Source organism: Meles meles, chromosome 1 (genome assembly GCF_922984935.1).
Source record: "Meles meles chromosome 1, mMelMel3.1 paternal haplotype, whole genome shotgun sequence".
NCBI lineage: Eukaryota > Metazoa > Chordata > Mammalia > Carnivora > Mustelidae > Meles > Meles meles.
Window position 1 is genome coordinate 187,312,997 of NC_060066.1, and position 12,554 is coordinate 187,325,550.

Consider the following 12,554-nt stretch of genomic DNA (forward strand, 5'->3'; position numbering starts at 1 on the left):
ATACGACTTTTGTTAGTGAGCACTATATCCTAGGCATTCTGCAGTGTTATAAAACACAGTGAAGAGTGATTCTAATGGTAGGAGTTTGTCAGCAAGTAGGAGTGCTGAATTTATTTGGCACAGAGACTTGGGATAGTCTCTCTAATAACACTCTCGTTTCTGCGGCTTCAAGGACCAAGTCTGCCTCCCAGCAAGTGCTTCCATGGCCAATTTGTAACTCAGCTGATCTGCTCAGCCCTTCTCTGGAGAAACAGCCGCCTGTGCCGTGAGATGTGAGCATTTCCAGTCTTCAGATTCTCCACTTCCTCCCTTCCCCCACCCCAATTTCCTTCATCTCTAGCGAACGATAATATCTTTCATTTGAGCTTCTCTCCCTGCCTCCGATGACTGCCTCCCCTGATGAATTCTCTCTGGGTGACTTTGGTATTTGCATATTTCCTCGCTTGGATATTCTGAGATGTTGGAACCAGAGAGCAGGTTGATGCGATCAGGTACTTAGCTGAATGAGGCTTTCTTGGGAAAGGCACAAATATTTGGAGTCGGGTGTGTGCCAATAGGCAATTAATTGAAATGTGGACACAGCAAGCTTCTGGAGGAAGGAAACTGAAATTGAGAAATTAGCTGTGGGAAGTGTTCCTCCAAGAGATACAAAGCAGTGCTGGGGAATCTCCTTCACCTCACACTGAAATTGATGTGGTAAGGGAAGAGAAGAAAACCCAGACCAAAACAAAAAACAAGCATAGGATCAAGGTTGACTTCTGCATTACCAGAGCTGGAAGGCATTTTCAGAGAATCCTGGTCTGACCCTCTTGGAGGTGGAGGAAAGCCCAAGGTCAGTGGCAAGTTGGGGCAAATTCAGGACCAGAAGCGAGATGTCCTGACTCCAGCCCAGGGCACTTTCCATTTTATAAGCTGACTGTCTACCTGGAGACCTGGATTATCATATCAGGAGCAAAAGGGTGAGGACTGTGATTTAAGCATTTTCCCCGTCACCAATGACTTTGCGAATACATTTAGTAAAATCCGTAATAAAACCGAGGTACTCACTGACTGTAGCCTTGCTACTCAGGAATGAAAGCACATCTGGCCAACCTTTACGGAGTCCCTGCTCCATGTCTGACTGTCTGCTAAGCCCGGGGAATGAAGGTGGTTACAAACAGGGTCCCTGTTCCACACTGTGTGATGTTGGCCTCCTCCCAGGGGGATCCAGCTCCTGATTATCCTCTTCAACAGTAGGAAACTTCTGTGTCTATCTACGTTTCTCTGTCTTCCAGGAGAATGGGGCTTTCTCCTTAAGAGTCATATAAGTGAGGTATAAGAAAAGAGAGAGTCTGGCAGTGATGTTGCTTTCAGGATTCAGATGGTCTCAGAGCAATATGAAAATTACCTTTTAATTGTTTGGGTGTATATTTCGTTGTTCAGGACCAGAGGGGATCAGTTTTAGGTTTCTCCTAGAACATGGGTTTCAGTGAAGAATGAAGCATCAGCACCCCCCTGGGAATTTGTGAGAAATGCAGATTCTCGGGTCCTACCTCAATGCTTCTCAGTCAGAGACTCTGGCAGGGCCCAGCAATCTGTTTTAACAAGCCCTCCAGGGGATTCTGATGCACAGTAAAGTTGGAAAACCATTGCCCTAGAAAATATGATTTGGAAATCGGGCTGCTGAATTCCAACACCAGGGAGGTAATCTATTTTTTATTATTGGACCCTTAAGAATAAACTCTCTTCATTTCAGAATACCCAGGTGAGCTGTTTCTATACATTGCTGAGTGTTAAACAGGAAAAAGTGTCCAAATAATTCTTCAAACTTTAACTGACCAGCACAGTCAGACACAATTCTGGTAACCTGTCGTATTTCCAGTAAGCACGATATTTGCATACTTTAAAGTTGCATGGAATAACTGAATAAGTTAATTGATTGCTTAATCTGTTATTTTTAGAATATCACTGCCTTACCTCATGTGAAAGTTTATTCCAAATTCAAATGGGAACATTTTATTACCCCAAAATGTTTTCCCATATACTTGAACACGTTACTAAGGAAACCAGTTGCAACATCGCAATGATATTGTTGCTCTAACAAATTAACGATTCAGCAATGTATATGCCATACTATAATGTTTTTTTTTCTCTCTAGAAAATTTCACACTTATTGAATTTATACATTTCTAACCTAGGACGTTAGAAGCAATGCTATCGGGAGAAAGCATATCCCAGAGTCACAGCGGAGGTTTCCCTGAGATGTGTTTTGTGCTGTTTGAACATAGGCTGTGGTAGGTGGCTTTTCACCCTGCTCCAGGGGCTCTTCTGTGCTGGGAGGTAGAGTGAGACCAAGCAACCAGCTCAGAAGGGCACTGGGGTGTCGAGGCTTGGGGGCTCTCACTGGTGAATGGCAACCCAAACCAGCCGTGTGGTGCAGAGTGTGTGCTAATCACACGTTTAAGGAATCAAAGGACATCAAAGCAGGAGATCACACGAGCGGGCAGGCGACTGCGATGGCATTGGCTGATTGGGGGGGGGGGAGATAGAGCACAGCGGGAGGCCTCCTGCTTTTTCTGCCTTGATGGGGGGAGGCGAGGTTATTAATGATGGGATGGATTAGAACAGATGGGTATTTTTGACACATTTCCCCATGTTGTTATTTTCCAATATCCCATCTTCCCACCACCTAGTCATGTGCCTTTCTCTTGGTTAGGAGTGAAAGCATGTGACTTTTTAAAGGGAAACCTCAGGAAGGGAGAGTAGAAGTGGAGACGTTGCCATATTGCTCAGAAGGCACGGTCAGCAGATCGGCAAAGTCCAGGAAGCCCTAGATGGGAGGGGAGAGAGAGAAGCCACTGCAGGCATGTGTGACTTTGGACACTGTGTTTGAAAGCAAGCCACGTGACCCTTTCCCACTCGCTGCATCCCAGCCTTCCGGCGGCTGAGCAGCCAACACTCTCCTCCTGATTACCTTTCTGCAGCCTGGAGATTTGCATTGTAAATGCTGTTTGTGAGGCCCCTGAAATAATATTAATCACTGTAAAACAATTACGTTGCATAATTTGTACATAAAAAAGAAAGAATGAAACTTTTGCTTGAATTAATATTTCCTCGTTTGTATCTTTGTCATCCCCACAAATAAGGAGACCCGCGTCTGCCCTTCTAGGTGGAGAACGGCTTTGGGAAAAGAATGTATCTGTCTTCGGATGGCTTCTTGAAATGATGCACCTTTGTCCAGAGCCAGGTAGCCTATGTGATTTTGGGTGTACAGCCAGGGACCCTGGGGAGATGGACATCTCCGTATCCCATCACAAGGCACTTTTTACGAAGAGGAGGGACAGAAGGATGAGCACCGTGGGGCTGGACGAGGGTAGGCTCTGGAGCTGTGTCTCTGTCGGGACACCCTGGCATTCATTTGGGGGTAAATAGCCACTAGTGAACAGAAGGCCAAGGGAGTTGAGACCCACCCTTCACGCCCACCGTGATGGCTCTTCACAAGGTAGGTCCACTCTGGAACCCATGAACATGACTTTATTTCAACAAAGTGTCTTTCCAGATGTAATTAAGTTAAAGATCTTGAGGGTTTTTTAAAAAGATTTTATTTATTTGAGAAAGAGAGTGTGCACGAGATGGGGGAGGGGCAGAGGGAGAAGCATATCCTTGCGGAGCAGGGAGTCAGAAGAAGGGCTTGATCCAGGGACTCCAGGTTCATGACCTAAGCTGAAGGCAGATACCTAACCGACAGAGCCACCTAGGGCCTGGGAAGATAGAGGCAGACAAGGTAGCCCCAAGCTGAGGGAAGCCTGGAGCCACAGACGCTCCATTGGGCAAGGAAGGATTCTCCCCCTCCAGCCTTCCAAGAGGGTGTGGCCCTGCCTAACCTTGATTTCAGACTTCGGGACTCCAGAACTGGGAGAGGAGGAACTTCTGTGGTGTTAAGCCACTAAGTCTGTAGTAATTGGTTACAACAGCCCTAGGAACTGACACACAAACCATGCGCTCCCCCTTCCCACTACCTCTCAGGGAGATTCATGGGCTCGCATGCTGAGGTTCTGGTAACATTCTCTGGCGCCCCGGCCGGAGGTCCCCCAGACCCCACCCAAGCTTGTCAGACTGCTGTACTGTTCTGCATCCGGGTCCCGGGTGACTTCTCCTACGAAGGCTCTCATTCCCGGGGAAGTCAGGTACCCAGCGTGGAGCACAGAGACTTTCAATGTCGGGTCACTCCAACCTACAATTTAGAACTGGAAATAAGAGCCCGAATATGAGGTGGGATTGAACAGGACAATCTGTAGCTACCCTCTTGGACTCTCTCCTTCTTTATTGAATCTCATGGGACCATGACCAGATTTAGCACACACAGTCTGGGACAGCATACACTTAAAAAATAATAGGACCCGGGGCGCCTGGGTGGCTCAGTGGGTTAAGCCGCTGCCTTCGGCTCAGGTCATGATCTCAGGGTCCTGAGATCGAGTCCCACGACAGGCTCTTTGCTCAGCGGGAGCCTGCTTCCTTCTCTCTCTCTCTGCCTGCCTCTCTGTCTATTTGTGATCTCGCTCTGTCAAATAAATAAAATCTTTAAAAAAAAAATAATAGGACCCTACACTGAGCACATATGTGCCAGGTGCTAGGTTAAAAATGTTACATTTGTTATTGCAACAGTCCTGGAGGTGGGTGGGGTGGGTTATCCTGATTTTATAGGTGAGGAAACTGAGGCCCAAGGACATGCGGTTAATACCCCCAAAGTCAGGAAGCTGATAATTTGCAGAGCCAGCCTTTGAAACCCAGGGTGGCTTTGACCCCACAGCTCATACCCTCCCTCACAGACTTCACAACTACTTTGCTCTTAGAAACGTGCCCCGGTGTAGGGACATACATCTGTCCTGTTCTGGGCACTGGCCCTCAAAAGAATATGAACATTTTTGCCCTGGAGGCCATTTGGTTTGGATAGTTCATGTACATTGCGTATTTTCCTTCTGTAAGCCTTTGGAGGTCATCTGGGAACAGATTCCAACTTGAGCTCTACCTTCCAAAGGATGATTTGTGATTTGGTTAGGGCTCTGCCTTCATGCTGAAGTGAACATACCAAAACACTGTAAGAATTTTCATGGTTTGGCCCTTAACTGCCTCTCCAGCCTCATCTCTCTTAAGACACACCTCTCTACCTTTTGCCTTTGACCTCACAGCTCTTCCAATCCACTTTAAGTTTTTGTGTGTGTCATCCTTTCGATGGACTCCTGTCCTTTGCATATGCTATTTATTCTGCTTGGAATCCAGTTTCCCTACTGTTCTTGCCACTGGTCACCCCATCTCTATCCTTTGATGATTTTACTTGGCTAGCTTTATTCCTCCTCTAGGTCCCTGATTAGAAGTCAACCATTCCAAGAAGGCTTACAGGATCACCTAAGTTTCGCCAGGAACCTCTGTAGGGACTCTAAAAGCATCCTTGATATCCCCACCTATCACACTGCATGATAATTTTATTATTTGTGTCCTTCACCTTGCTGTAGGTTGAGGGCAGGAACTGGGTCTGCTTGAGCCACCACTGTATACCCTGGTACCCAGCCCAGCACCTGGCACAGAACAGGTATTCAGTAAGTATTTGTGAAGTGAATGGGGCTTAGGATGCCCGAGATGAGTTCCTGGGTCATCAGGCTCTGGATTATGTCATTGATTAGGACACTGAAGAATGTTATATCAAAGGGCATAACTATCTGACACGTTGTCAACCTCAAAGGTTAAGGACGTTCTCAGAATATTCTAGATTGTTTCACAAGTTCCTACCCACAATTTCATCTAAATCTTTTGGACATATTTGAGCATTTCTGAAGGAGATGACACTACTTGATGTCTTCAGTTTGCTTCTTCTTTGCAACTGTGTTTGCACTTAAAGAAAGAGTGTGCACGTGTGAGAAGAGTGTGAGGTGGGGGGGAGTGAAGAGGTGCGGGGAGGGGCAGAGGGAGAGGGAGAGAGTCTTACACAGGCTCCATGCTCAGCACGGAGGTCAACTCAAGGCTTGATCCCACAACCCTGAGGTCATGACATGAGCTGAAATCAGTTGGTGGCTTAACTGACTGAGCCACCTAGGCACCCTGGTAACAGTTTCTATGTTCTTTCTAAATTGATTTTTCCAAGCATTAAAGGGAACCCCTAATTCAAATACCTAAGAGGGCTGAGTGTCATCTTTTACTAAGACCTCTGTGAGATAATAGAAAAATATACATATATTGGTCTCTGCCCCTGGTTCCTGGCACAGAGCTCCCAAAATCCTTGTAGTTTTCTAAGTGATGAGAGCACTAGGAGAGTCTTTTGTTCTATTGAGGTGGCTCTGGGCAGGCTCCTGGATGGCTCCTGGATGGGGCTGGTCACCAGAAAGACCAAGCCTCGATTTGAAGCTTGAAATTTTCAGCCCCGCACCCTCCAGAGAGGAAGGAGGGGCTGGAAATGGAGTTAATAATTGATCATGCCATAAATTCCCAAAAGTATGGGGTTCAGAGAGCTTCCAGGCTGGCAAGCACACCAATACTGGGAGGTACACACCCCAGCTCCACAGGGACAGAAGCTTCTGTCCTCAGGACCCTCCTAGACCTCACCTGTGTATCTCTTCAACTGGCTGCTCATGTGTGTCCTTCATCATACCCTTTAAAAAAAAAAAAAAACCGAATACCATGACCTCTGATCTACAGCTGCTTAATCAGGAGCACATGTGATAACTCAGGCCATGTCTGAAGTTTGTATGTGGGAGGGCGGGGAACAGTCTGGAGGGGCTGAGCCCTTACCCTGTGGGGTCTGGCACTGTGTCCAGGTAGACAGTGTCAGAATTGAGGTAAACTGTAGGACACCTGGCCAGTGTCAGAGACTTGCTTGTTGTGGGGGATAAGCCCCACGTACCCAGTGGCTGGAAGAGTCAGAAGTACTGTGTGTGGAGTGAGGGAAAGGAGGGCCTCAGAGAGACACACAGTAGGAAAGAACCAGGTCTTTCCCTGCCCAGGAGGAGGAAAACCATGTCTCGCATTTACATCTTCCTGGGACTATGGATTTAACCCCTTCTGAAGCTTCTGACCATGCTGAGTAGGGGTCATTTTAATCTGTCCCCTGCTCTTCCTTTGCTCAACGTGAACAGGAAGGCATTGGCACCATCCATTAGATTCTTTCTGGCCTTCTTGAAGGAAAGTGACTTCATTGGGGATTGTGGACCCTGGTTGGATGTGCTGGGCTTGGAGATGTGTCATCCTTGGTGGCTTAAAGACCAATGTTCTGTGGCCAGTACCAGAGAAAGAACCATGAATTAGGGCTCAGTGACCTGGGGTTCTCACCTGGCTCTTCCTTGTGGCCTCTTTTAGTTAATTTCTGCGGAAGGGATGTGTCCTGTGTCGGTGGGTAGTTTTGTATCTTTTGCCTTTTGAAGAGTTCTCCATCCCTTTTTTTGAATTGTCTTTCCCCTCCCATCTTAAAATGGTGGGAACAAAGGGCAAACTCGGTGGCATTGTCAGAATGGAAACGCTCATTGCAATTTCTTGGCTTTTTGTCTGAAGCCTTGCCTTTAATCAATACCAAAATATCCTTGCCAACAGAGAAAATGGGGAGTCCACAATTGAAGCTAATGGCCATGGAATCTGAGGATGTCCTTTGAGTTGGCGGGAGGAAGACGAGCAAAGAAGAAGGAAGGGGAGGGGAGGGGAGGGATGAGAAAGAGACAGAATGGGAATATAATGGAGTTTCAAGGCTAATCATTCGATTCCGTTCCATGACTCCCTTCCCCAGTGGGTTTTCCCAGTGGGAGGAGTTCTGTGTTCATATGGTGAATTCAGATGGAGATGTTGGGGTCCTCCATAACCTCCCTCCCTCCTGGTTTCCCTGGGGTTGCTGCAGTAGCCCTGTCTGTGGTGTTGGTGTACACCGAGGGTCCCCCTGCTCCTGGCTGGTAAGTTTCCTGTGGACCCCTCCCAGGAGCTCTGTGTCCAGTGTGCCAGAACAGCTCCCACAGGGGCACCTTCAAAGCCCACCTCCCACACCTGGGTCCACCATGCCTGCAAAGCCCACCTCCCACACCCGGGTCCACCATGTTTGCCTTGTGACAGAGCTGGCTTGGTTTTTGGAAGGTAAAATGGTGGTACTCCATGGGAGGCTCTAATTCAATGAAAGATGGTGGAGGCTGGGTCAGCCTACAAGGTGTCAGAGATGCTGAGGGAGGGAGGTGGCTGGAGGTACGGGTCTAGCTGGGGTCTCACTGATGGTAGAAGGCCTACTCTCCGGCTCTTCATGGAGAGGCCTGAGCACGGTTCTGACTTACCCTTTACATCAAACCTGTGGGGGATGCAGGGTCTGGGGGTAGGGTGCTGACTGGGCTAGTTCCTGGGCACTGGGGGTTGCTCTTGGCCCACTGAAAAGCCATAGCAGGGCCCTTCTTGGACTCTAGAGACTTTAAGGGAGACTTTAAAGGCTCTAGGGGAGACTTTAAGCCTTTCTTGGGTTCCAGAGGAGACGTTGGCTAGCCATAGAAAGCTACCCTTGACCAAAGCTATGCCAGACCCCAACTCTTCCCCAACTCCACCCCAGGCTAAGGGGTGCAGATTGGTACCTTTTCCTGCCCAGAATCAGGGCAGACAAGCTCATGCCAGGTCCTTGGGGTTTTAGAAAGAGATTTAGAATCGTATGGGAGGCCAGTCTGCTTTTCTGGGCATGAAGGACTCTGTCTTTCTTCTCTCTCGACACTACTTTAGCCATCCTTCGAGACCTACCATTTCTTGCCAATACTATTGCGACAGCCACCTGATATTCTTCCTGGCTCTGGTTCCTTCTTCTCCTGTCCTTCCTCAGCTCTGTGGTCGGTGACATTTATTAAATGCCAACTGCATGCCAGGCACTGAGTTGGTTACCGGTGATACAGAAACACGTGAGACCCAGACCCGAGCCCCAGAAGCCCGTGGTCTGGTAAGGGAGGGAGACGGTGACAGATAGTGACAACAAGCTGTCTTTAGTGTTGTAACAGCGGTGAGCTCACGTTGCTTGGGAAGCATAAAGCAAGTCACAACAAACCAAATGGGTGACATTGGAGCTGAGCTGTAGGAGGCAAGTAGGCGTTTGCCTGACAATAAGGTAGGAAGGGGATTCCAGGCAGAGAGTATCCCGGAGCACTGACCTGGCATGTTTGGTGTCTCCAGGATAGTGGATGGGGCAGCTCATGCTGGACCAGTGGCCAGGCAGCGATCCGATCATTGGTCAGGCCGTGGATGCCCTACTGAGCTGGCTGGAATTTTTGCCAAAACCAAAATCAAATCACTTCACTTCCTGCTTATATACCTTAAATTGTCACAGAATGGAGTCCACATTCCATGCTCTTCCCTTTTCTTCCACCCCATCTGCCTTCCCCATACCTGCCTTGGAGTTCTGACCCATCCTTCAACAATTAACTTCAACCCAACTACCTCGGTGAACTTTTTCCAGCTACCCCCAACTGACCATGATCTTGCCTTCTTTGAACCCTCACAGCATCATGTGTCCCTGAGGACATCTCCTTCTGGCGTTGAGGTCCGATGTGCTTTTTTCCTCCGTAGAGACACTCAAAGCTTGGCACAGAGTGGTGGTCAAAGGTTTGCTGCACTAAGACTGTGTGTTTGATGCCTGGTAAGGGTGGAATAGTGCCTTCACCCCACCTGGAAAAAACAGGTCCACATACTAAGCCCCGGTATTGCTACTTGTGATGGAACCTTATTCGGAAAAAGGGTCTTTGCAGAGCTAATTGAGTTAAGTTGAGGTCATAGGGGAGTAGAGTGGACCCTACTCCAATAGGACTGATGTCCTTATAAGAAGAGGACAAGGAACAGGGATAACAGAGGGAAGATGGTGTGAAGACACAGAGGAAAGCCGGCCAGCCACGTGAGGATGGAGGCAGAGGTCAGAATGACACTGCCATAACCCAAGAACCACTGGTCTCTAGGAGCTGACAGAGGGGAGGAAGCCTCCTCCTCCCATGCATGGTCCTATCAACACCTTGATTTCAGACTGCTGGCCTCCAGAAGTGGATTTCCGTTGCATTATGCGCCCAGTTTGTGGTACACTGTGGTGGCAGCTCTAGCAAACTCAGCCAATGCCCTTCTTCCTCTGCTTCTCTTCTCTCGTTCCACCATGATACCGCTCTCTGGCTTTCTGGCCCGGACTCGCACACCTTGGTCTGTTTCCTCCAGCTGAGATCCTCCCTGACTCACCGTGGGATTTGCTGCCACCACACCCATCTCTTAGCCTTTTGTCAAGGCCCCACTTCATGGTTGTTGGCCAATCTACTGCGCCATCATTTGTCCTTGTGTTGGCATCTTCTCACTTGGGCAAGAGATTTGATTTTAACCCGGGCTTTCTGGAGACTTAACAGCATACACTCCTAGGGGTGACCTATCGCAGCCTCACAGAATGGCGGGGGTAGAAGGACCCCCAATGTACAGATGGAAAGACTGAGGTCCAGCCATTTATGGAGCACCTAGTCTGTGCCAGTCACCAGGGCTGGGTGTGGATGTGCCCGGGTGATTCAGCAACAAAAGATAAGTGAAACCTGCTCTCCTGCGTCTTCCAGACTGGGGGGTGGGGGGAAAGGTGACCACTAGCTAGGAATCCAAGAATCTCCCCACTGGATGCAAAATTAAAACTATGATCAAGATTTAGGGGAGAGAGGGGCCCATGGTGCCATGAAATCAGGATGAAAACTGAGACACCCGACGGCTCTCTGGGTGAGAGATTTTGGCCTAGATGGACCTTTTGCCTCTTCTGCAGTCACACCTCTGCTCTCCTGGATGGGCACTTGAACCTGCCTGTGGGTAGGGCTCTCTGTGTATCAAGGAAAGAAATGATCTCCCAAAGTATACTCCCTGAAGTTGTAAAAATCCCAAAGGGAAGGACCCACACATCTCTTACAAATTTACTTATTCTTTTATTCATCCACTTATGTATACATTCAACAAACATTTACGGAGCACCTTCTGTGTGCCTAGCACTAACTAAGTGCCAGAGACACACACTCTTGTCCTGTCTCTCAAAGAGCACACAGTCTTGCCAAAAAGATAGACGTATGAACTAGCGTGTGCCTGGCACACAGTAGGCACACTTTGAGACCCTATCCTGGAGAGGACATCCGAAATGGACCAGCTGCTTCTCCAAAGGCAGAAGTCATGGTTGCCACCAGAGACAGGCCAAAGAACTCTGATTTCCTGTTCTTTCCATTTAAATGTCTTTAGTATGAACCAATGCAATGCCTTTCCAGGGAGATCCCTTTCCGGGGAACTCGGCTGAGTCTGATTCACACCAAAACCTCATTTTTCACTTTCAACTGCCCCCCTACCCTTTTAATACAATGGAGCTCTCAAGATGTTCTTTGTTTCTGTTGCAAAGTGTGTGTGTGTGTGTGTGTGTGTGTGTGTGTGTGTGTCACGGAGGCAGGGGGTACAAAGAAGCAAGGTGTATTTTCAGAGGTATAGAGGAGCCAACAGAAATTGAAAATAAAGTTTTCAAGTTCTTATGTTTATGCTTTGGAAGAGATGTAGAAGGAAAGATCAGGGGCAGTCTGTGTGTCCTGTTCGATATCTAAGAAGTGTCCTGAGACCTGCCTTCCAGCATTCTGATTAAAAAACCTCCGGGCCCATTTGGTGCCTGCTGCCTCCCTTCTCCTTCCCTTCCCCCAGCGGAGGGCGAGTTTACCAGGTGGGTGGCTGTGTTCCAGGAGGAGGAGTCTTTTGTTCAAGCCCTGTGTCTGAATGAGAAACCTGCTTTCCCGGGTGAGCAGGCCCCATGATCAGGGCAGATTAATCCCAAGAGGTAGTCGGTGCACAATTAACATTTTTGCCTCTTATTTTAATTAAGAAGGGCCAGGGGATAGGGTGTTGGCGTGTCTAATGGGACCGTGTGGCCTGTGCCGCCTGCCGGAGGAGTTTCAGTTATTAGCACTTGTTGAAGACTTTCTAGATAATTAAATACCACATTAATCATGGCTCTGAATGGACACGGAATTTTATTTCTCATCTCGATGCCTCGTATGCACGAGGCAAAGTGGCTCTCGGGGCCTGGAGGTACACCCCAGCCCACGGGCAGGAACGCACCCCACGTGTGCCCACTTTCAGCGGCTTTTTTGGTGGAAAAGAAAAGATTCTACCAGACATTCGCCTTCGTTGTTCTGACAGCTGAAGCTCTCTTCACAGGCACATTAACATGACCTCATTAGTTTCTGCATCTACTCTTCTAACCACATAAAACGGAGTGCAGTAGGAGCCAATCATGCTAATTACATCAGATCGGTTTGCATATTCATAAACCATTTTCTGTTTTATGGACAGCAAAAATAAACACAGTATCTCTTTAATAATTTTAAGTGGGTCACTTTCAGGACTGTATCTGTTTTAAATAAATTATCATATTGTTAAAGGCCACAGTCAAAAGCTATTTTTTGAGCAGCCTGTGAGGTGGGGGTGGGGGGGAGGGCACGTAGGGGGCGGGGGCTCCGAGAGTCAACAGGATTAACCAATTGGTCAATTTCCAAGGTCTCTTCTGTCAAAGAAAATCCAGACTTGAAAAACCGCCCCGGTTTAGT